This window comes from Aulonocara sp. 'chitande type north' Nkhata Bay, linkage group LG2 (assembly GCF_057382095.1).
Source record: "Aulonocara sp. 'chitande type north' Nkhata Bay isolate Kocher_YH1m ecotype deep benthic linkage group LG2, A_spYH_male_GT1.1, whole genome shotgun sequence".
NCBI lineage: Eukaryota > Metazoa > Chordata > Actinopteri > Cichliformes > Cichlidae > Aulonocara > Aulonocara sp. 'chitande type north' Nkhata Bay.
The window spans coordinates 29655869-29680507 of NC_141345.1; the positions used below are offsets into that span (position 1 = coordinate 29655869).

General features: G+C 40.0%; 1 long non-coding RNA gene across 1 annotated transcript; it reads left to right on the plus strand.

The window, feature by feature from the left end:
- Positions 1-14565: 14565 nt before the first annotated feature.
- LOC147338147 (uncharacterized) lies at positions 14566-17842 on the plus strand. Its single transcript, XR_015125026.1, has 4 exons — positions 14566-14750; positions 15809-15896; positions 16617-16774; positions 17200-17842. It is a non-coding gene; the product is annotated as an uncharacterized LOC147338147 (long non-coding RNA).
- Positions 17843-24639: the final 6797 nt, after the last annotated feature.

Below are 24639 nucleotides of genomic sequence, written 5' to 3' on the forward strand. Positions count from 1 at the left end.
TCACACGGGACGCTTCAGCTGCTCACTTCGAGACGACGATGAGTTTTCCATGAGTTCAAGAGAATTTCACTAAACCGGCTGTTAACTGGTTTCCTTCACACTAAACACAGGATTGTGTCAGGTTCACCATCTCTACTAACACTACAAGGAAACAGACGCATACAGATTTAACTGCATCACATCTCTGAAACAAGCTTGCAGTAAACAAATGTGTACTGTGTTCACGTGTGTAATAAGTCAGGCTGCAGAAATGTGCAGATGTATTTCAGTGAATTCATTTGGATTAATATGTGATAGCTTATTTATTTCATTGCATCTTTTGCTTTATACCTAAAAATGCGTGACATTTCTAAATGTAGTCACATCCCTATGAAACATGGTTGATTATCAGCTGTAGTCACAGCTGGTGATAAAGTAATTAAAATGTCCAGCTATTCAAAAATAGGGCATTCTGCACAATGAGTACTTTTTGGTACTTGAAGTATATTTTGATGCTGATGCTTCAGGGCATTGTGCTGCATTGTCGAAGCTCTCTGGGCTTCCGGTTAGAACGACCTCACAGTGTTTTATTTTGATCTGGTGTAAAGTGCATTGTGCGGAAATGACAGCATGATAGTCACATGATAAAACTGACTTTTCTTTTTTTTTAATTTTACTGGGTGTGCATCTTGTTCAAATGTCTTTTTCAGCATTTGTACATAAATATTCTGTATATAAATATTTGATTTTCATTTATTTTACAGAGTCCTTTATTTTGTTTCCCAAATATGACATTCATGTCAAATGACATCTGCAGACTTTATAATGACCAGCAGGGGGCAGTGTATTGCAGTCTATGAGAACATTTACTGAGACCTGTTTCATGCACTAGTTTCATGTCTCATTGAATCCAACATGATGTTGATTTTGTAAATTAAGGTCACATCTTCATCACATCTAATTTCAAAACACTGATCAATTTAAAAAAAAAAAAGAATTCCATACCAATTGCAGGAATAAAATAGGAATAAATAACAAACGAGAAATACATACAAAACAAGAGAAAGGCACACATGAGACAACAGGTCACATGACAGCACAGCATTATCTACCCACAATTTGAACTAAATAACAGATAGCACAGGCAATGAAAACAAACGGAAATCAGAATAAATTTAAAAACTTTTATTGATGTTAACTTGAAGTGCTGAATTAGCCCTGTTGTCAGTTCAAATCACTTCAATCTATAGCGCACTTTAAGGTCTTTAGACCTTAAAAAGTAATACACTGCAAGGTAAGCTTGCAGCATCTTACTTTAAGGTCAACTGTGAAACTTTGTGGAAAGCCTGAGACAAGTTGATGAGTCAGTGAAGCGCACTTCCTTCTGATGACGGCTATACTGAGGTGAGTTTTTAAGCATATCCTGAACTTTATTCATTATTAGACTTCTGACACCTGGCAAATAAACTCTCACGCGATATGAGAACATAACAGCAAAAAGCCAGTAGCTGGTACATGAATGGATAAAAATTGGATCCCTCTTAGATTGAATTGGTTGCCCTCTTATATTACGTTGTTTTGAACCTAACCGCATCCACTGAATTAATGCAGTTTTCAGGACAGTAAAAACAGAGAACTCTGATATACACAATTTCTGATTGCTGATAGTGTTTCTTAATGCAAAATGGGCTTCCATTTAAAATGCAATTGCTTTATGTTCGATCTTTAGTGAAGAAGGGTCATTTTTGATTCTGTGGACAAGGGATGCAAATGGAATGTGAAGGCAACAGGTAGTAGGGTGAATTAGGGTTTCGTGTGGTCTTCAGTGCATGAATTTTATTGCCACTTTATTTCAACTTTTTATTAATGTACTCAAAAGAAAAACAAGAACCACAAAGGAGATTCTTGTGATTCTTGTTTGTGCTATCTGTTTGTGAAAGAAAGCACATTTTACCACATCATACTGTGTTTGCTGCCATTTATTTTACTCGTCCTGCCTGAGTGTCTGGGCTGCGTTTGTCTGTGCACCTTTGTTCTGGCCTTCTGCTGATGGGTTTCACATGCTGGGCTTTCCCTCTTGGTCCACACCCAGCAGCCTGCTGCTGACCACACACAGCCTACAAACTGATCCATCCATGCATCCATGCATGCATGCATGGCCTGGTTATTGTTGAGTTATCACCTCCAGCTCCTTGCTCATAACCAGGTAGATACTGGGCTGGGCCTGATCTCTGAGCTCAATAACAATGACAAAAATGCCAAACACTTTACTCTTCATGGTAAAAAATGTTTATAATACAGTAAAAACTGGATGTAGCCAAAATCAGTGTTTTATATACAGTGTAAGTGAACAACATTGCTACACTGCTGGTGTTTGATTGATAGAGGCTTTCTTTATAAGAACTATGATATCATTTCTTTTGCTGATTAACAGTTTTTATATAATTTTTATATCATATATAGCTTTCAAGAAGCCAAAGATCACTGGACGAAAAGACTACAGACCTGTGGCTCTGACATCTGGTCAGGAAGTCTTTTGAGCGCCTGGTTCTCTCCTATCTTAAGACCCTCACGGCCCCCCTCCTGGACCCCCTGCAGTTTGCATACAGAGCCAACAGGTCTGTAGACGATGCCATCAACATGGCCCTACACTTTGTCCTGCAGAATCTATGCTAGGATCCTGTTTGTGGACTTCAGCTCTACCTTCAACACCATCCTTTCAGACCTTCTTCAAGGATTGCTTTCCCAGATGAATGTGCCTGATCCCATCTGCCGGTGGATCACTGACTTCCTGACGGACAGGAAGCAACCAGTGAGGCTGGGGAAGAATGTCTTGGACTCCCGGACCATCAGCACGAGCTCCCCTCAGGGCTGTGTTCTTTCTTCTATGCCCTTCTCCCTGTACACCAACTGCCGCACCTCCAACCACCAGTCTGTCAAATTAATTAAGCTTGCAGATGACACCACCATTATTGGACTCCTCTCAGACGGGGATAAGTCTGCCTACAGGATGGAGGCTGAACATCTGGTGTCCTGATGCAGCCGCAACAACCAGGTGCTGAATAAGTGTTATTTTCATTTACCACTGGCCCAAGTACATTTTTATTGGCTTGTGAACAAAGCTGTAGTTTTTGTATTTTTAAATATTAACGCAATTTAATTGAGACATTATTTATATTATTTCACTTTCAATGTGAAAAATGCTGTAAAAACGTTGAAAATAATGGTCACCCCTGTTCGCTGCAATGTAAAATAGTACAACTGCTGTCAGCCTTCATTAAGTTGCATCATTTAAACATTTGCATATTTTTATTCAACTTCTGCAGGATGCTTTGATGAAAGACTCCCTTTTCCCAAGTAGAGGCTTTACTAGAGGTCACAGGAACAGCGCTGCTGTTTTGGATGCGGAAAAATGTTGTCTTTCACTCTACCTGAGCTCAGTGTTTCAGTAAGGGCTCCGCCTCATTGTAGCTGACGCTGAAATGTTTGTGTGGGTTGCCATGACAACACCAGAAGTGCATCTGAGATCGTGTCCAAATTCATGGGCTGCATCCTCCTGAGGACTCGGTGTTCTGACAAAACGTCTTACTTTGGCAAAACGTCCTACCGTAAGTAGTTCATGCGTTCTCGGCGGCTCTAGTGACCCTCGAACTCTCGGCTAGCTATCGAGGTGGTGGATAACATACGTCTCCCCCACAAGAGCACGAATCTACAACTTTTCTACTACTGTTTTTACAAGGTGTACACGGTAAAAACATTATGCTGTTATTTGTTAAGCACTTGTGCATCTTGTGAAAAGAAATAAGTGGCTGAGATGGATGTCATATGTGCTATTGATATTATTTTACTCGTTTCTAGTTTTCACGGTGCTCCATGATTGTGAGAGGAATAAAAAAGAATTGTGGACATCAGTACGAAGCATGGATTCTTTTGACCAGAGTAGATACACTGGTCCCTTGAATATACTAATCTTTTTGAGGTGGGTGACTGTTCCTGTGTATTTACAGAAACAATGGTTGTGATAACCTCAGCTGTTTCAGAGGGTGACTGTTCGTTGCTTTGCGCACTTTTAAATCTGTATACAATGGTTTGTTCCCTTTTTGTGTTCTGAGGTTTAAACAAAGATGTACTAGATGTATTATACCGGTCCCTCGAATCTACAAATCTTTTAGATGTGGATGACTGTTCATTTTCATCTGTGTTTACAGAAATACTGGGTGTTGGAACCTCAGTAGTTTCTTTTTGGCTGACAGACTCTGGAGCTGTACAAGAGGAATAAAGAGCTGCAATGCTTTTGTGAACCTGACCTGGGAAGGGAGAGAAATATATTTTTGTTTTGTTTTTGTTTGTCTTCTTGTTTTATTTGATTCCTTGTGGGATTTGGATCCAACAAGTAAAGTATGCATATTATGCACACACACAAACACACATGCAGCTATTACCATTTCTTGTATTCTTGAATAAAGACATTGATCTGACACATTTAAAATGCAGCCAATTGTTTTTATTGTTATATTATTAAGAAAAAAGAAAAGGTGGGGGGATGTAAAGAAGAGCTTAAAGGGCTAGAGGAGAGAAAACCCCAACAATTAGCAGGGCATTTTTTTACTTGGACAAATTGTTAATAAAGTTTCCATATCTGTAACAATGATGACAATATAATTGTTTATAAACAATTATATTGACAATTATATGTGTCCAGTATGTTGGCTCATTTTCTTTTACTTTTTGCATTTGAAAATAAAAGTTGGGCTGATTTTGACACCATTACAAGAAGTGTTGTTAATGATTCTTTTTGAATTAAAATCAGGTTACCACAAATTGTTTTTGAATTTAATTTCATTTGAAATGTTTGTCAGTGGGTAAACAATTCGTAATGCAAAGTCAGAAACATCGAGTTATTCTTGTACTGCATGCTTGCAATAAATAAGTTGTCCTAACAGTCAGTCAAAGGAGCTTGGAAAGAAAAGCGTCTGGACTTCTTTGAGTTGAAGTGACTGATATATATATTTTTTGTCTGTTTGTTTTGTTGGTTTTTGTTTTTTGCCCTTTATCACCATTCCTCTTCCCTGCTGTTTTTCTTTCCCTCTTTCTTTCTCCCCTTTCTTTCCCCCAGTCATGTCTGTCCTATGTGTAGCAAGTGAAAATAAAATAAACAATAAAAACAAAGGTGAATCAAATAGACCAATACGGATGGTCCATTTGGTAAAGTAAATCCGTTAGTTATATTTAACATAATGTTAAATGGCAACATTCTGTTTACAATGTTACCATTTCACATTATGTTAAATGGTAACATTCTGTTTACAATGTTACCATTTTACATTGTGTTAAATGGTAACATTCTGTTTACAATGTTACCATTTTACATTGTGTTAAATGGTAACATTCTGTTTACAATGTTACCATTTTACATTGTGTTAAATGGTAACATTCTGTTTACAATGTTACCATTTTACATTATGTTAAATGGTAACATTCTGTTTACAATGTTACCATTTTACCTTGTGTTAAATGGTAACATTCTGTTTACAATGTTACCATTTTACATTGTGTTAAATGGTAACATTCTGTTTACAATGTTACCATTTTACATTATGTTAAATGGTAACATTCTGTTTACAATGTTACCATTTTACCTTGTGTTAAATGGTAACATTCTGTTTACAATGTTACCATTTTACCTTGTGTTAAATGGTAACATTCTGTTTACAATGTTACCATTTTACATTGTGTTAAATGGTAACATTCTGTTTACAATGTTACCATTTTACATTATGTTAAATGGTAACATTCTGTTTACAATGTTACCATTTTACCTTGTGTTAAATGGTAACATTCTGTTTACAATGTTACCATTTTACCTTGTGTTAAATGGTAACATTCTGTTTACAATGTTACCATTTTACATTGTGTTAAATGGTAACATTCTGTTTACAATGTTACCATTAACACCGTCGATCTTCACTGACATGATGCGATCCGATATGCGGGTAACTTCAACCACGTTGTGCCGGAGCTTTATTATTAGACTTCTGACACCTGGCAAATAAACTCTCATGCGATATGAGAACATAACAGCAAAAAGCCAGTAGCTGGTACATGAATGGATAAAAATGGGATGCAAATGGAATGTGAAGGCAACAGGTAGTAGGGTGAATTAGGGTTTCGTGTGGTCTTCAGTGCATGAATTTTATTGCCACTTTATTTCAACTTTTTATTAATGTACTCAAAAGAAAAACAAGAACCACAAAGGAGATTCTTGTGATTCTTGTTTGTGCTATCTGTTTGTGAAAGAAAGCACATTTTACCACATCATACTGTGTTTGCTGCCATTTATTTTACTCGTCCTGCCTGAGTGTCTGGGCTGCGTTTGTCTGTGCACCTTTATTCTGGCCTTCTGCTGATGGGTTTCACATGCTGGGCTTTCCCTCTTGGTCCACACCCAGCAGCCTGCTGCTGACCACACACAGCCTACAAACTGATCCATCCATGCATCCATCCATGCATGCATGGCCTGGTTATTGTTGAGTTATCACCTCCAGCTCCTTGCTCATAACCAGGTAGATACTGGGCTGGGCCTGATCTCTGAGCTCAATAACAATGACAAAAATGCCAAACACTTTACTCTTCATGGTAAAAAAATGTTTATAATACAGTAAAAACTGGATGTAGCCAAAATCAGTGTTTTATATACAGTGTAAGTGAACAACATTGCTACACTGCTGGTGTTTGATTGATAGAGGCTTTCTTTATAAGAACTATGATATCATTTCTTTTGCTGATTAACAGTTTTTATATAATTTTTATATCATTTATAGCTTTCAAGAAGCCAAAGATCACTGGACGAAAAGACTACAGACCTGTGGCTCTGACATCTGGTCAGGAAGTCTTTTGAGCGCCTGGTTCTCTCCTATCTTAAGACCCTCACGGCCCCCCTCCTGGACCCCCTGCAGTTTGCATACAGAGCCAACAGGTCTGTAGACGATGCCATCAACATGGCCCTACACTTTGTCCTGCAGAATCTATGCTAGGATCCTGTTTGTGGACTTCAGCTCTACCTTCAACACCATCCTTTCAGACCTTCTTCAAGGATTGCTTTCCCAGATGAATGTGCCTGATCCCATCTGCCGGTGGATCACTGACTTCCTGACGGACAGGAAGCAACCAGTGAGGCTGGGGAAGAATGTCTTGGACTCCCGGACCATCAGCACGAGCTCCCCTCAGGGCTGTGTTCTTTCTTCTATGCCCTTCTCCCTGTACACCAACTGCCGCACCTCCAACCACCAGTCTGTCAAATTAATTAAGCTTGCAGATGACACCACCATTATTGGACTCCTCTCAGACGGGGATAAGTCTGCCTACAGGATGGAGGCTGAACATCTGGTGTCCTGATGCAGCCGCAACAACCAGGTGCTGAATAAGTGTTATTTTCATTTACCACTGGCCCAAGTACATTTTTATTGGCTTGTGAACAAAGCTGTAGTTTTTGTATTTTTAAATATTAACGCAATTTAATTGAGACATTATTTATATTATTTCACTTTCAATGTGAAAAATGCTGGAAAAACGTTGAAAATAATGGTCACCCCTGTTCGCTGCAATGTAAAATAGTACAACTGCTGTCAGCCTTCATTAAGTTGCATCATTTAAACATTTGCATATTTTTATTCAACTTCTGCAGGATGCTTTGATGAAAGACTCCCTTTTCCCAAGTAGAGGCTTTACTAGAGGTCACAGGAACAGCGCTGCTGTTTTGGATACGGAAAAATGTTGTCTTTCACTCTACCTGAGCTCAGTGTCCCAGTAAGGGCTCCGCCTCATTGTAGCTGACGCTGAAATGTTTGTGTGGGTTGCCATGACAACACCAGAAGTGCATCTGAGATCGTGTCCAAATTCATGGGCTGCATCCTCCTGAGGACTCGGTGTTCTGACAAAACGTCTTACTTTGGCAAAACGTCCTACCGTAAGTAGTTCATGCGTTCTCGGCGGCTCTAGTGACCCTCGAACTCTCGGCTAGCTATCGAGGTGGTGGATAACATACGTCTCCCCCACAAGAGCACGAACCTACAACTTTTCTACTACTGGTTTTACAAGGCGTACACGGTAAAAACATTATGCTGTTATTTGTTAAGCACTTGTGCACCTTGTGAAAAGAAATAAGTGGCTGAGATGGATGTCATATGTGCTATTGATATTATTTTACTCGTTTCTAGTTTTCACGGTGCTCCATGATTGTGAGAGGAATAAAAAAGAATTGTGGACATCAGTACGAAGCATGGATTCTTTTGACCAGAGTAGATACACTGGTCCCTTGAATATACTAATCTTTTTGAGGTGGGTGACTGTTCCTGTGTATTTACAGAAACAATGGTTGTGATAACCTCAGCTGTTTCAGAGGGTGACTGTTCGTTGCTTTGCGCACTTTTAAATCTGTATACAATGGTTTGTTCCCTTTTTGTGTTCTGAGGTTTAAACAAAGATGTACTAGATGTATTATACCGGTCCCTCGAATCTACAAATCTTTTAGATGTGGGTGACTGTTCATTTTCATCTGTGTTTACAGAAATACTGGGTGTTGGAACCTCAGTAGTTTCTTTTTGGCTGACAGACTCTGGAGCTGTACAAGAGGAATAAAGAGCTGCAATGCTTTTGTGAACCTGACCTGGGAAGGGAGAGAAATATATTTTTGTTTTGTTTTTGTTTGTCTTCTTGTTTTATTTGATTCCTTGTGGGATTTGGATCCAACAAGTAAAGTATGCATATTATGCACACACACAAACACACATGCAGCTATTACCATTTCTTGTATTCTTGAATAAAGACATTGATCTGACACATTTAAAATGCAGCCAATTGTTTTTATTGTTATATTATTAAGAAAAAAGAAAAGGTGGGCGTGGGGGGATGTAAAGAAGAGCTTAAAGGAAAGGGCTAGAGGAGAGAAATCCCCAACAATTAGCAGGGCATTTTTTTACTTGGACAAATTGTTAATAAAGTTTCCATATCTGTAACAATGATGACAGTATAATTGTTTATAAACAATTATATTGATAACTATATGTGTCCAGTATGTTGGCTCATTTTCTTTTACTTTTTGCATTTGAAAATAAAAGTTGGGCTGATTTTGACACCATTACAAGAAGTGTTGTTAATGATTCTTTTTGAATTAAAATCAGGTTACCACAAATTGTTTTTTAATTTAATTTCATTTGAAATGTTTGTCAGTGGGTAAACAATTCGTAATGCAAAGTCAGAAACATCGAGTTATTCTTGTACTGCATGCTTGCAATAAATAAGTTGTCCTAACAGTCAGTCAAAGGAGCTTGGAAAGAAAAGCGTCTGGACTTCTTTGAGTTGAAGTGACTGATATATATATTTTTTGTCTGTTTGTTTTGTTGGTTTTTGTTTTTTGCCCTTTATCACCATTCCTCTTCCCTGCTGTTTTTCTTTCCCTCTTTCTTTCTCCCCTTTCTTTCCCCCAGTCATGTCTGTCCTATGTGTAGCAAGTGAAAATAAAATAAACAATAAAAACAAAGGTGAATCAAATAGACCAATACGGCAAGGCCGGGATGGTCCATTTGGTAAAGTAAATCCGTTAGTTATATTTAACATAATGTTAAATGGCAACATTCTGTTTACAATGTTACCATTTTACATTGTGTTAAATGGTAACATTCTGTTTACAATGTTACCATTTTACATTGTGTTAAATGGTAACATTCTGTTTACAATGTTACCATTTTACATTATGTTAAATGGTAACATTCTGTTTACAATGTTACCATTTCACATTGTGTTAAATGGTAACATTCTGTTTACAATGTTACCATTTCACATTATGTTAAATGGTAACATTCTGTTCACAATGTTACCATTTTACATTGTGTTAAATGGTAACATTCTGTTTACAATGTTACCATTTCACATTGTGTTAAATGGTAACATTCTGTTTACAATGTTACCATTTTACATTGTGTTAAATGGTAACATTATGTTTACAATGTTACCATTTCACATTATGTGAAATGGTAACATTCTGTTTACAATGTTACCATTTCACATTATGTTAAATGGTAACATTCTGTTTACAATGTTACCATTTTACATTGTGTTAAATGGTAACATTATGTTTACAATGTTACCATTTCACATTATGTTAAATGGTAACATTCTGTTTACAATGTTACCATTTCACATTATGTTAAATGGTAACATTCTGTTTACAATGTTACCATTTTACATTGTGTTAAATGGTAACATTATGTTTACAATGTTACCATTTACATTATGTTAAATGGTAACATTATGTTTATGATGTTACCATTTTACATTATGTTAAATTGTCAGTAGGCCTGGTACCGGAACCGGTACTGGACCCCCTTTTACTTTCAGCCATCAGAAGAGGGTACACTGTGGTCATAACAATACTCAGACTGTAGCATTTAAAGGTCCCAAAGTGTACCAGGAAAATATCCCCCGCACGATTACACCAGCAGCCTGAATTGTGAATGTGAGGGAGGATGGATCCATGCTTTCATGTTGTTCACTCCAGGCTGATATAAAAATGATATAACTAATACTACTTCTACTAATAATGACAATAACAACAAAATAATAATAATAATGTCAAAAATACCAGTAATAATAATAACAATAACAACATAAACAACAACATTACTACTAATAATAATAAAGATAAACAAATGTATTAAAAATTAATAATGATAATAATAATAATAAAACTGATCATAACAGTAACAATATCAATCATAACAACAACAGTACTAACAACAATAATAACAATAACAATGAAGGTGTTGCTGCAGATCTGAGTCCCGACTCTGCTGCCTTTCTAGTGCGGCAAAGAAAGTAAGAAATAGAAAAAGAAAAACACAAATAAACTGAGTGTGAGGGTTTTTCTACAAGTTACACTGAATATTTGCACAGACATGCTGACTGTTTGCTGGGAGACGTCACCTGTCTTTTATAGAATAGCAGGTAAGCTGTTCTCTGCCGCTGATCACACACAGACTCACACGTGGTCTGGCAGACCAACTCGTCATCGTACGTGAGCCGGCTGTCTGTGACGTCGTCTCTTCCGCTCATCTGGTGAACGCCGTCACAGACGTAATGTCCTGAGAGGAGAAGGCGCACTTATTAACGTCTCATAAACTTTCAAAGCTGACCTGCATTCAGCACATGTGTCTGAAAGCACCCACTCACCGCTGTAAGCTGAGGAGCCCAAACGACTGATCACGCTGACCAACAAATAGCGAGCAGTTTCCTGGGAGAGGGCAGCGGCACCACCCGTTAGCTTAGAAATGGGCTCCATCCATACTTGAAATGAACGGTGTGCCTTTTCCCTTACCTCTTCAGTAAAGGCTGTGTCCTGGCTGATCACCAGCTGCTGTGTCAGAACAATGGGGCTGTTCTTCTTCTCCACGGTGAACGATGGAGTGAACGTAAACCACTTCAGCTGGAGGATCAGCACACTGAAAGAGATGAGACAAAGAGGAGAGGCTCAAAGGAAGACGCAAGGAGGACATGACATGAACAAAACTGACACCGACTGAACTGTGGTGGTTTGAGGCCTTTGGGGACCGATTTGAGGTTACTCACTTTGGCAGGTTCAAGAACAACAGCTCCTCTTTGATCTTCTTAGCTCCGCACTGGCATTCGTAGTCCAACAGGCCGCCCTGCAGCAGGGAGCAGGAGGAACAGGTGCATTAGAGTTAAACTCTTTTACAGATGAATTCACATATTCGTGGGAGCAAGCCTGTTCACAGAATAGAGTCTAAACGAGCTCTTACTTTCAGACTCCAGCCCCGCCCTTCAGCAGCTCCGCAGCATCCTGCTGGCTGGCACAACCTTGCCATTGGCTGCTGCCAGGGACTCAACAGGTTAGAACAAAAATATAAATATTATATCTGAGTTCTTATGTGGACCCGCCTTCCAGACACAACGTCACCTTCCATGAATGTCCACAGGTTAGCGGCCCTCGCTCTGCTGGTCCTCCAAAGTAAGAAAAAATGAGAAAAAATAAGGAGCAGATCAAGCAAAAGAGGGTATTTAAAGAGACAGTGCTCTTAAGGTTCATTTTTGGCGAGTTTTATTATCTAAATGTCATTGTGTCACTTTCTTATGAGGCTTCAGTGAACTGAAAAAGCTTCTGGGATGAGAAGCGAAACGTCTTCAAAAAAGTTAAAGAAGTCCGGTTGCTTTTTTCCCCCAAGCTCCTTAGAGTTCTCTGAAAATGGTCAGGTAGAAGGACTGGACTGAAAATGAGTAAAAAAGCAGCCAAAGCCCAAGGAAGTTGAAAGACTGGAAACTATTGCTGAGGTCATGTCAGTGTAAAAAGTTACCTACAAGTCTGGCACCTTGGAAGCAAAACATAAAGAAATAAGGTGTAAGGCCAAATGTTTGGTCCTGCAGCCAACCGGACCATGAAATATAGAGCACAGGTGAACAAAGTGAGGCAGCAGTTTGCTGATTTCCACCTTGTGCCTTTCATGTTGATCAGCTTAGTAGTTTGCCAGCTTTCTAGCTGTTAAAGACTTTTGGCGAGAGGTTATTCATATTTGAACTCTAATTGAACCCCTCTTTTTTACTGTTTTTTTGTTTGTTTGTTTTTGGGGTTTTTTGTTGTCTTAGATGGCCTGACTCAGCAGGTGGGGGCAGTTTCTGAGTTCACCTTCGTTCAAACAGTGCAGAAATGGTTTCGCTATGCTCCAGACCGGATGGGTGGTGCAGGACGCCCGATATCCAGCCCCGTCATGGACTAAACTAAAAACAGTAAATAATACATTTAACAAACAAGCAAGCTCTAAATTTAAGCGGAGAGACTGCAGACATAGCCGCACCATTCCAGGGATTTTTGGTTAGCATGAGGGGTCTAGCCAGGACCCTTACTGGATACTGGGTGGGAATCGAACGTGCAACTCCAAAGATATGTAGTATTACCACTACACTATCCAGCTGCGCTACACTATCCAACAAAAAAGTTTTTAGAAAATTTGATAAAGTCTGATGCTTAATATTGTAGGGATATTAATCTCCCTATGATATTAATACGGATTAATAACACAGAGAAGTCATACTTCTGTTATGACAGAATTAATTGGGTAAATTATATTTACAATTGTAACATTGTAAACTTAATGTTATGATTTTACATTATATTAAATTGTAACATGATGTAAAATCGTAACATTGTAAACTTAACGTTACAATTTTACATTATGTTGCAATTTAACATAATGTGAAATTGTAACATTGTAAACATAATGTTACAATTGGAACATCAGTCCATCTATCCATGCATCTTCATCCGCTTTATCCGAGGCCGGGTCGCGGGGGCAGCAGCCTAAGCAAAGAGGCCCAGACCCAACACGCTGTGTACTCACCTTTGCTAAGTACATGTGAACAGATCTTGAATAAAAAAAACAAAACAAAACACACTTTTCTTTTCTGTTTTATTGAAAGCACTTTACAGAAAGTGTAATTGTTTGTAATGAAGAAAGAAGTAGGTAGGTTTCCATGTGTAATTAGTGTGTGATAATGCTGCAGAAGAAGCTTAATGTGTACTTTGGAAAACCAATGGGGGAAAAAGCTGGCTGAAGAAGAAATGATAAATGTCCTTTTTTTTCAAGCCTTCTCTCAGCCGGCCGTTTCAGTGCCACGGCCCTTGCTTGGGGGGCGGGAAGACGTGCACTGGCGTTTCCTTTTTGCTTTTTCCTGCTCTCGCCAAGTCCTCCGCCCGCTCTACATCTCTCTTATTAGCTTTTATTACCCGACAATCACAATCAAGAGATGTTGAATAAAAAAAAGAAAAGAAAAGAAAAGCTACTTTTGTTTTGTGTTTTATTGAAAGCACTTTACAGAAAGTGTAATTGTTTGTAATGAAGAAAGAAGTAGGTAGGTTTCCATGTGTAATTAGTGTGTTATTGCAGAAGAAGCTTAATGTGTAGTTTGCAAAAACAATGGGGAAAAAAAGGTGGCCGAAGAAGAAAAGATAAATGTCCTTTTTTTTAAGTATTCCCTCGGCCGGTCGTTTGGCTTATGACATGTGGCGGGGACTCTGCTACAGAACTCCGCCAGTTCGAACCCCCCACGAACTCACTGCCACGGCCCTGCGCGGGGGGCGGGGAAACGCACTCGCATTTCCTTTTTGCTTTTTCCTGCTCGAGCCAAGTCCTCCGCCCGCTCTTCATCTCTCTCATTACCCCTTATTACCTTACACTCATGCCTTTGCCTTTCACCACTTCAAAACGAAGCCTACTTCAATATTACCTTCATACGCTCTCTTTGCTTTTGGCTTTCCTCATGCTGTGTACTCACCTTTGCTAAGTACATGTGAACAGATCTTGAATAAAAAAAACAAAACAAAACACACTTTTCTTTTCTGTTTTATTGAAAGCACTTTACAGAAAGTGTAATTGTTTGTGATGAAGAAAGAAGTAGGTAGGTTTCCATGTGTAATTAGTGTGTTATTGCAGAAGAAGCTTAATGTGTACTTTGGAAAAACGATGAGAAAAAAAGCTGGCTGAAGAAGAAATGATAAATGTCCTTTTTTTTCAAGCCTTCTCTCAGCCGGCAGTTTCAGTGCCACGGCCCTCGCTTGGGGGGTGGGGAGACGTGCCCCCCAAGGAGACCTGCTAGATTGTTCAGAAGGTTGTTCTCATCCATCCAGATGGAGGATCACTAACAGGAGCGTGGAAGACTCCAGAATCCACTCTGGCTGGAATCCGGTGGATATGCAGTGTGTACAGGTACAGGACCATTTAAACGGACAGCATTTATAGAATGACTATTAAAAGTCAGCGAGTGTCAGTAATGTTAATGTGGTTATGTTAGTAATACACCGAGTGCTAATATAAGAGCTTTAAGATGCATTTGTAGATATTATTACGTGTTTTACCGTCTTTATGGTGCTAGCTTAAAGTTACGGTGTAAACGTTAGCTTATATTGGAGGAAAGCTGTTACTGGTTAAACGATGTTAGCACAGAAATATTAGCTTCTGTCATGACTGATGAAGTTACTAGTTAATAAAGTTTTCAGTAAAGTGATTAATCGCAGCCACAGGTTGACAGCAAATATCTCGATTAGCTTCAGTGCATCTGTAATAAATATGTGCAAGTTTCAGTGCTTCGTTTAAACTGTATGATACTTATACTGACCCAGGGTCAGTGTAAAATACAATCCTAGCTGTGTGAACAAAGCCACTGTAAATTTAATCCTGCATGACAAACCTCAGGATGCAGATTATTATTACTCTTTCCTGCTGGCACACCTGAGAGTCAGCTAGAAACTTATAGTGACGTGGACATCATGCAAAGACTGCCAGACTCTGTAATACTGCAAATGATCAGTGACTCAGGTTAACACTAAACTTCAAACGGTACCTCTGTGTGCTGAACATCTAGGATTGAGTCAGGCTGCATTGACTGTGGGACTTTAATGTGTTAAAAGCAGGTTGAAGACGGCTCAGAAACATTTGAAGATTAAAATTTAGCATTATGGCTGCTGGTGGTTTGTAATATCTACTCAGCTGTATTTTTGTTACTAATTTATGTTTGTTGTTGTTTAACACAGATTTCAGAAGAGCAAATATGCTTAATAGTTTAACTAGATTTCATTTGTCAGTGTTTGACTGCTGAGTCACCGGAAGAACTCATTTCATTCATTCTCCATATGATGTTAATTTACAGAAATGTTTCACAGGAACTGATTTCTCCCAAAGGTTGAACTAGTGTGTTTCCATAGATTACCTCTGTATGAATGTACTTCTTAAATGAAGGCAAGTGTTTGTCCTTTTTTGTTCCTCAGGTACAGTACGTGATATCAAGGGCAGGTGGTCAACACTGGGGACAAGAAGCAGACATACTTCCAAGAGGGAGCTGCAGTGAGGTCAGAGGTCAGAATCTGAAACAGCTCAGGTTTATATTTTAGAGGTTATAAAAAATCAAAATGTATTTATAAAGAAACCTTTAAATAATAGTCATAATTATGATTATTATAAGAAATATCAAACATTTAAGTGGATTTTCTGTTACACATATTGTGTTAGCCCTGCGATAAACTGGCAGCCTGTCTTTGTCCTGTATCAGCTGGGATAGGCTTCATCCTCCCGCAACCTTGAATTGGATACATTTTATTCCAATTATGTAATCTGATCATTTACAAACTCAAGGTATCTAATCAAAATGTAAGTAATAATTATAAAATGGGAAAGCAGAAATAAGTGTGACATAAATGTAAATGTGTGAGCTGACATAGAGCTACATGCAGTCTGAAAAACCTTTGTTGTCAAGTTTGCAGGTATATCAGCACGAGACATTCTTACATAGAAGAGACATTAAAGTCTCTAACTCAGTGAAGCATTATTGGTCCCGTCTGTTTGGATAAATATAGTAAGTTGATGTATGTCCATTTATTGACACATTTTCTTAAGTGCTTATCCAGTTCAGGATCACAGTGGAGCTGCAGCTGGATATGTTCACTAAATAAACCTTACAAAAGTTAACAATAAACCTGCATCCATGTACGTTGTTGTCCACAGGATGAGAAAATCAAACTGGAACACTGTGGAACATGTTAATAAATGTTTGTGTGTTTATGCCTGTGTCTTTCACAGGAGGCGCTGGAAGGTTTCCCTAATAGTTCCTGGTGAATCAAAGCAGAACCATAAAGGTTGCTGGACTGCATGATGGCCTTACCCCTGAGCAGTCATCCTGTTAAAGGATGAACCAGTTAGAAGCTGTTTTCAAAGTAGCTGAGCAGATTTCATCTCAAGTAAGCGATTAACTGTTTGTTCATCTGTTCCGCCACTTAAAGAGCATTTAAGGACGTCTTTTGAGTGTCCAGTTGAATTAATTCTACTGGCTCTCATGGTCATTTGTTATTATAGTCATATTTTTCATGTTCATCCAGCTATTTAGTAAATTCTATCTATTTAGTAATATCCGTCAGCTATAAAATGTAATATAAATATAAAAATATCTAAATATCTCCTGCCCTTTATGTTTTAATGATGTAAGTCTGTTATCGTGTTACATTAGCATTCCTCACATATCAATGAGATGCTGTACAGTACAATCCTACTGACACAGCAGAGGGATAACGACAGCTATTCAACATCGTTACACGACACATTCGAGCTGCATGACGCAGACAAAGTGACTAAATCATCTTTTTGTGGTTTATTGTCTTCAAACCAGCAGACAAAGCCGATGGCAGAAGATGTCGGAGAAGAACTTCAGGCCGTGGACTGAAAAGGTATTTTTTTCTTGTTATCAAAAGACATTTGGAGTGGCAGCTTCTACAACTGGTTGTGCTAAAGTAAAGCTTACAGTCTAAGAAATCACAGTGTTGATATTCAGCACAAAGAGAAAAGCTCACTTGTTTGAATTTATTTACAATCATAGTTTTATAAATTCTGACTGTAAACAGCTTTTACAGCTTTGATATTGTTTGACACTCGATATCAGGTGATAGGGTTTAATTTAAAGGTTTCTGTGTCCCAATGAGCCATTTACACTGATCAGTGTCAGTTTAACTGTAACACATTCATTATTTAGATTCAACAAAGAAATAACTGAATGTAAAAAATGGCAGCCCTCAGGCAGGTTTATAGAGATACATGCATGCATTATGAAATTTATGTATCCCAGATAATTGTTATTCATCTAGTCATGGCAGACCTACCTCTTCCTCCCAAGTTAACTGCAACCCAAAATAACTAGTGGGGCTATTTACACACTCACAACCAGTGTGGGGTAAAAAGAGCCACCAAAAAACTGTCAGCCACAGATGTGCTAGAAGAGTTAGAAGCTCTACTTATGGAGAAACTTTCTAAGTCTAACAGGGGACAGGAACTCCTGCCCAAATAACATGATATAAGCCCACATACAGCCCAGCCATAAAGTGAACCAAGTTAAAGACAGCATGGGACCAAATGCATGTAACCAGCCTGCACCCACCTGACATTTCTTCCTCCTGAATTAAATGAATGAAGGGATGAAAGTTAAATGACTACAAACCTAAAGCCACTAGTTCCCACACTGGAGCTCCCTGACACTGTGTGTTAACTGTATTTAGCTTGTATCAACAGTTGTAACAGGCTAAGCCACCTGAGACACTGCATTGAATTTGTTCCTGTCTTACTGGTTTCAGCTGACTGGTTTCAACTCAGATATTCTGCTTTTTCCTTTCAGTAGATCAAAGCAGCTCGTGCTCCTTCTGCTTCCAATTTAGAAGAAGAAGAAGAAGCAGGCGAAGGCTTCAGCGAAGTGGCGTTCATGGTCTCAGTGAACAGTCACGGTCACACACTGCATGTGGTTTTAAAAGCAACATGTCTGTTCACCACAACAATGGAGATGTGTAATATTAGTGCAGCTATGGTTTGTTCTTGAACATCAGTTCTGTTTTCCACTTTGATCACTCAGACCAAAAAAGTGTTGTTTTCAGATTCTTTCTTTTAAATCTATAAAGCACCTGTTCATTTTTTTTATTACAATTAGTTTCACATAAATGTTAGTGTTTCCTTTTATGATCTTTTAATGCTTACACTACACTGTACATGAAATCAAACCTAATAATGAGGCAGATAACATTCCTGTTACGATCCAGACTAGTGGTCTTACTGGGGCCGGTGAACAGGACTGTAAGCTTGCCATTGTGCCAGTTAAAGTAAAATCAAAGAGAGGTCAAAGAATAGTGGAAACGTATGCCTTTCTGGACCAAGGGAGTTCAGCATCCTTTTGTACAGCGGGTCTTATGGACAAGCTGAATATTGCTGGGAGGAGGACAAAGATTCTCCTGCGCACCATGGGACAGGAGAAAGTGGTGGACAGTTTCATTGTACCTGAACTTGAAGTTGCTGGATTGGACAGTGACATGTACTGTGATATGCCTAACCTCTTCACTCAGCATAAAATGCCTGTAGATATTGGTAACATCTCAAATCAACAGGACCTGGTTGACTGGCCACATTTGAAGCATGTTCATTTGCCAGAAATTAAGGCCAATGTTGAGCTTTTGATTGGCATGAATATGCCCAGAGCTCTAGAACCTTTGGAGGTCATCCGGAGTGTAGGTGATGGACCCTTTGCCATTAGGACTGTGCTCGGCTGGACTGTGAATGGGCCACTTAATCGAGAATGCTGTGGAAGGCCAGGATGTTTGGCAACAGTTACCGCCAACAGAGTTTCTGCTGTCACACTGGACAAGCTATGGAAACAGCAGTTCAAGATGGATTTTCCTGAGAGCAGCAATGATGAACAGATGGGGCTGTCAAAGGAAGACTTGAAGTTCCTGGAATTGGCCAGCAAGATGGTGACTTTGGGGGATTGGCACTACAGCATTGCCCTGCCACTAAAAGACCGAGACATAAGAATGCCTGACAACTGTGCAATTGAGCAACGAGCCTTAGGTTTGAAGAAAAGGTTCATCAGAGATAAAGACTTTCATAAAGACTACACTGCCTTCATGACAGATCTTATATCTAGAGGATATGCAAAGAGAGTCCCAGTCACAGAATTAGAGCGCCAGAAATGGGGAAGGATTAAACGTAACTTTGTTCCTGGAGATGTGGTCCTTATAGTGGATGATTCTGCACCTCGTGGTTCTTGGCTCATTGGGAGAGTCACCGGAGCTGCACCAGATGAAAGGGGGCTTGTGCGTCAGGTCTGGATTAAGACCCCAACCAGCCATGTGTGCAGACCCATCACAAAGATATGCCTTCTTCAGGAGGCCTCTGACCCATGACTATGACATTTTTGACACAGTGTGACATAACTAACTTTGAATTGACTTTAATGTTATGAGATGTACATCAGACTGACTATATTTAGGCTAAGTGCTGGTAACCTCTGGCCTATGACTGACTGACCATGTGCAGACAGAAGAAAAGAAGAGAAGACATGAGAAAATAACTTTGGTGGACTTTTGAGTATGTTATGTTGTCTCACTGGGTGTCTGTGATATGATGAAGTGTGTGTTGTGAGTTATGGTGTTGGATGTGTAATTATTACTGTAAAAATGTAATAATTAGGGGCCGGAATGTTGTGGATAGGCGTAGCTTTGGGTCACGTGGTGTCAGTAATAGTGATTGCTATATCACCTGTTCACGGCCCGAGGGAAATTTTGTGAATGAGTGGGTGATGGGGGAAGTCGACTTTTGCTGACCGCTCAAGCGTCCCAAGGCGTTCCCAGGCCAGCCGAGAGATATAATCTCTCCAGCGTGTCCTGGGTCTGCCCCGGGGCCTGCTCCCGGTGGGACATGCCTGGAACACCTCACCCAGGAGGCGCCCAGGGGGCATCCTTGTCAGATGCCCGAACCACCTCAGCTGGCTCCTTTCGATGTGGAGCAGCAGCTGCTCTACTCTGAGCCCCTCCCGGACGGCCGAACTTCTCACCCTATCTCTAAGGGAGAGGCCAGCCACCCTTCGGAGGAAGCTCATTTCTGCCGCTTGTATACGCGATCTCGTTCTTTCGGTCACTACCCACAGCTCGTGGCCATAGGTGAGGGTAGGGATTGTAACATTGTAAACATAATACAATTTTACATTATGTTACTGTCAGAGTCGGACGGTGCCCCGACCGGTCGACCTGTGTGTGTGTGTTTTTTTGTTCTCCTCTCTCGCTCCGCTTTTTCTCCGCTGCGATTGTTACCTCCGACCCGTAAGTGCTGCCACTCTGAGCTGCCTAATAAGCCTGGACGCGATCGAGACGGAGAGACGGAAGGGGACACTTCACTGATTCTAGGGAGTTTTGTGGACACACGAGGGGAGACGGGGAGAGGAGCACTGAAGGGACTTGCACTGTGGATAACTGTGGATTGATTTTGGCTTCACTGTAAATAAAGACACTGTTCAACTTAAACGAGAGGTCCGCGTCTAGGTTCGCTAACTCACCACCCTTAACAGCTACAATTTAACATCATGTAAAATTGTAACATCATGTTTACAATGTTACAATTTGTAAATTGTAACATTGTAAACATAATGTTACAATTTTATATGATGTTAAACTGTAACATAATGTAAAATTGTAACATTATGTTTACAATGTTACAATTTTACATTATGTTAAATTGTTACATAATGTAAAATTGTAACATTATGTTTACAATGTTACAATTTGTAAATTGTAACATTGTAAACATAATGTTACAATTTTATATGATGTTAAACTGTAACATAATGTAAAATTGTAACATTATGTTTACAATGTTACAATTTTACATTATGTTAAATTGTTACATAATGTAAAATTGTAACATTATGTTTACAATGTTACAATTTGTAAATTGTAACATTGTAAACATAATGTTACAATTTTATATGATGTTAAACTGTAACATAATGTAAAATTGTAACATTATGTTTACAATGTTACAATTTTACATTATGTTAAATTGTAACATAATGCTTAACAGATAATGGTTATCCTCTTTTTATATCATACATCATTGTCTCTGTAGGAGGGTCTGGAGCACCCCCTGCTGAGCCGCTGGGCTCAGTACCTTGCAGGCAGGTCTGACGATGACTTCATCATCTCACCTGAGCTCAAAATTCTGGTGCGTGAAGGCGTCCCTCGGGAGTATCGGCAGAGAGTGTGGCGCTGTTTGGTCCGAGCCAGAACTTTGACAAGCCAAGAGTGCCACATGCAACGCTATCAGCAGGTACAGCTGTAGAGAGAGAGAGTGCTTTATCCGCACCTGAGCACAGGTGGCTCCTCCTTCTTCCTGTTGGGAATGCTGGCGAGCACTCAGTAATCCTGTTCTGTTTCCAGCTGTGTGAGAAGAGTCGGACAGCTCCTAATCCTGCCTCCAGGCAGGTCCAGCTGGACCTTCACCGAACCCTGACGACCAATCAGCACTTCTCCTCGCCGTCCAGCCCCGCCCTCCAGCCCCGCCCTCCAGCAGCTCCGCCGCATCCTTCTGGCCTTCTCCGGGCATAACCCTGCCATTGGCTACTGCCAGGTACTCAACAGGTCAGAACAAAAGTATAAATTTTATATCTGAGTTCTTATGTGGACCCGCCTTCCAGGCAGAACCTCACCTTCCATGAATGTCCACAGGTTAGCGGCCCTCGCTCTGCTGGTCCTCCAAAGTGACGAAGACGCCTTCTGGTGTCTGGTGGCAGTGGTGGAAGCCATCATGCCTCAGGACTACTACACCAAGAATCTGGTGCCCTCTCAGGTCAGCAGACACACTCACCTGCTTGCCTGCTGTGATCTGTTTTAGTGATCAGTGAGGCTGATCTCTGTGAGTCTTTGTGCTCAGGCGGACCAGCGCGTGCTGAAGGACTTCATGGCGGAGAAGCTTCCTCGCCTGGCATCTCACTTTGAGGATCACAACATTGACGTCTCTCTGGTCACCTTCAACTGGTTCCTGGTGGTTTTTGTGGAGAGTCTGCCCAGCGACATCCTGATGCCTCTGTGGGACGCCTTCCTGTATGAGGGTACCAAGGTACCATACACCCGAACACACCATGACAGAAATGCAGACAACACTTGAATGCACCACAGTAGTGTCCATGGAAACAAAAATGATTTTGTTTTCACCTTTAGATGTCTTTATTTACATTTTAGGAGTAATAAGACATTGTTTACTAAGCATGGGGAACTGTCATGTGACATGAAATAGGAGTGGGAAAGCAGATCATTCTAGTAACGACCTCACAGTCTACCACAAGCAGCGTAAATCCAGACGATGAGCGGGACAATGGCTTTGGGCTTGTTTCTGCAATGTGACAAATGCAGCACAGCTTTTACATCGTTTGTCTCAGGAAATAAAATCACAGTTCAGACACAGAAATATATACCACACAGGGATAAATGCTGACAACAGCTTCAGCCACGTAGATCCAACCCAAAAGTTTAATTTAAACTTAAAGCTCAACTACCAAGTAAGTTAATATTATCTGGCAACTGAGGAACCAAGTGGCTTATTGGAAATCGATCAGAGCTGTAATGAGTAAAGGGCCCAACTGCACCACAACTGAAAGAGTAATTTTATGACTCACCTCCTCAAAGTTTCCAATTAATTGTGTGGCGTGAGTGTCCTGTTATGAAATGCGTGTCTGTGCTGCAGGTGATCTTCAGATACACTCTGGCTCTGTTCAAATACAAAGAGGACGACATCCTGAAGATTCACGACAGCGTGGAGATCTACCAGTACCTACGCTTCTTCACAAAGACCGTCTCCAATGCCAGGTACGCACTCGCCTCCACCCGCCTTAATCTACGAGCTGTTACACTCTCAGAAGTGTAGCGGATGTAGCTGTTGAATCTTTGAGCTTCAAACCCTTTTTACTGAAATTTTGTGAGAAGTTTAAATTTCCCTGATCACAGTAACAACGATTTAAAGATTTTTAAGTATCTGCAGCTCTCGGATACATGTGGTCCAGTCAGTCCAGTATTTCCTGCTCAAACTGCAGTACCTGAAGTATCAAGCAGCATAAAACAGAAACACTCAAGCTGATCAGTTTCCAGTTCCTCTGTGTTGGTGATCGAGTCCTTTCCACCTGCGTGTGTCCATGCAGGAAGCTGACCAGCATCGCCTTCAACGACATGAACCCACTCCTCAGCCGGCTGCTGAGGAACCGGCGAGTGCTCCACCTGGAGCGCCTGCAGGCGGAGCTGCGTGAGCTGGAGGAGCAGCACAAGGAGTTCATCACCGAGAGCGTCGTACGGAAAGACAAAGAGCTCGACGTCATGGTGAGCGAGGACGACGAGGACCTCTGATCACACGGGACGCTTCAGCTGCTCACTTCGAGACGACGATGAGTTTTCCATGAGTTCAAGAGAATTTTACTAAACCGGCTGTTAACTGGTTTCCTTCACACCAAACACAGGATTGTGTCAGGTTCACCATCTCTACTAACACTACAAGGAAACAGACGCATACAGATTTAACTGCATCACATCTCTGAAACAAGCTTGCAGTAAACAAATGTGTACTGTGTTCACGTGTGTAATAAGTCAGGCTGCAGAAATGTGCAGATGTATTTCAGTGAATTCATTTGGATTAATATGTGATAGCTTATTTATTTCATTGTATCTTTTGCTTTATACCTAAAAATGCGTGACATTTCTAAATGTAGTCACATCCCTATGAAACATGGTTGATTATCAGCTGTAGTCACAGCTGGTGATAAAGTAATTAAAATGTCCAGCTATTCAAAAATAGGGCATTCTGCACAATGAGTACTTTTTGGTACTTGAAGTATATTTTGATGCTGATGCTTCAGGGCATTGTGCTGCATTGTCGAAGCTCTCTGGGCTTCCGGTTAGAACGACCTCACCTGTGTTTTATTTTGATCTGGTGTAAAGTGCATTGTGCAGAAATGACAGCATGATAGTCACATGATAAAACTGACTTTTCTTTTTTTTTTAAATTTTACTGGGTGTGCATCTTGTTCAAATGTCTTTTTCAGCATTTGTACATAAATATTCTGTATATAAATATTTGATTTTCATTTATTTTACAGAGTCCTTTATTTTGTTTCACAAATATGACATTCATGTCAAATGACATCTGCAGACTTTATAATGACCAGCAGGGGGCAGTGTATTGCAGTCTATGAGAACATTTACTGAGACCTGTTTCATGCACTAGTTTCATGTCTCATTGAATCCAACATGATGTTGAT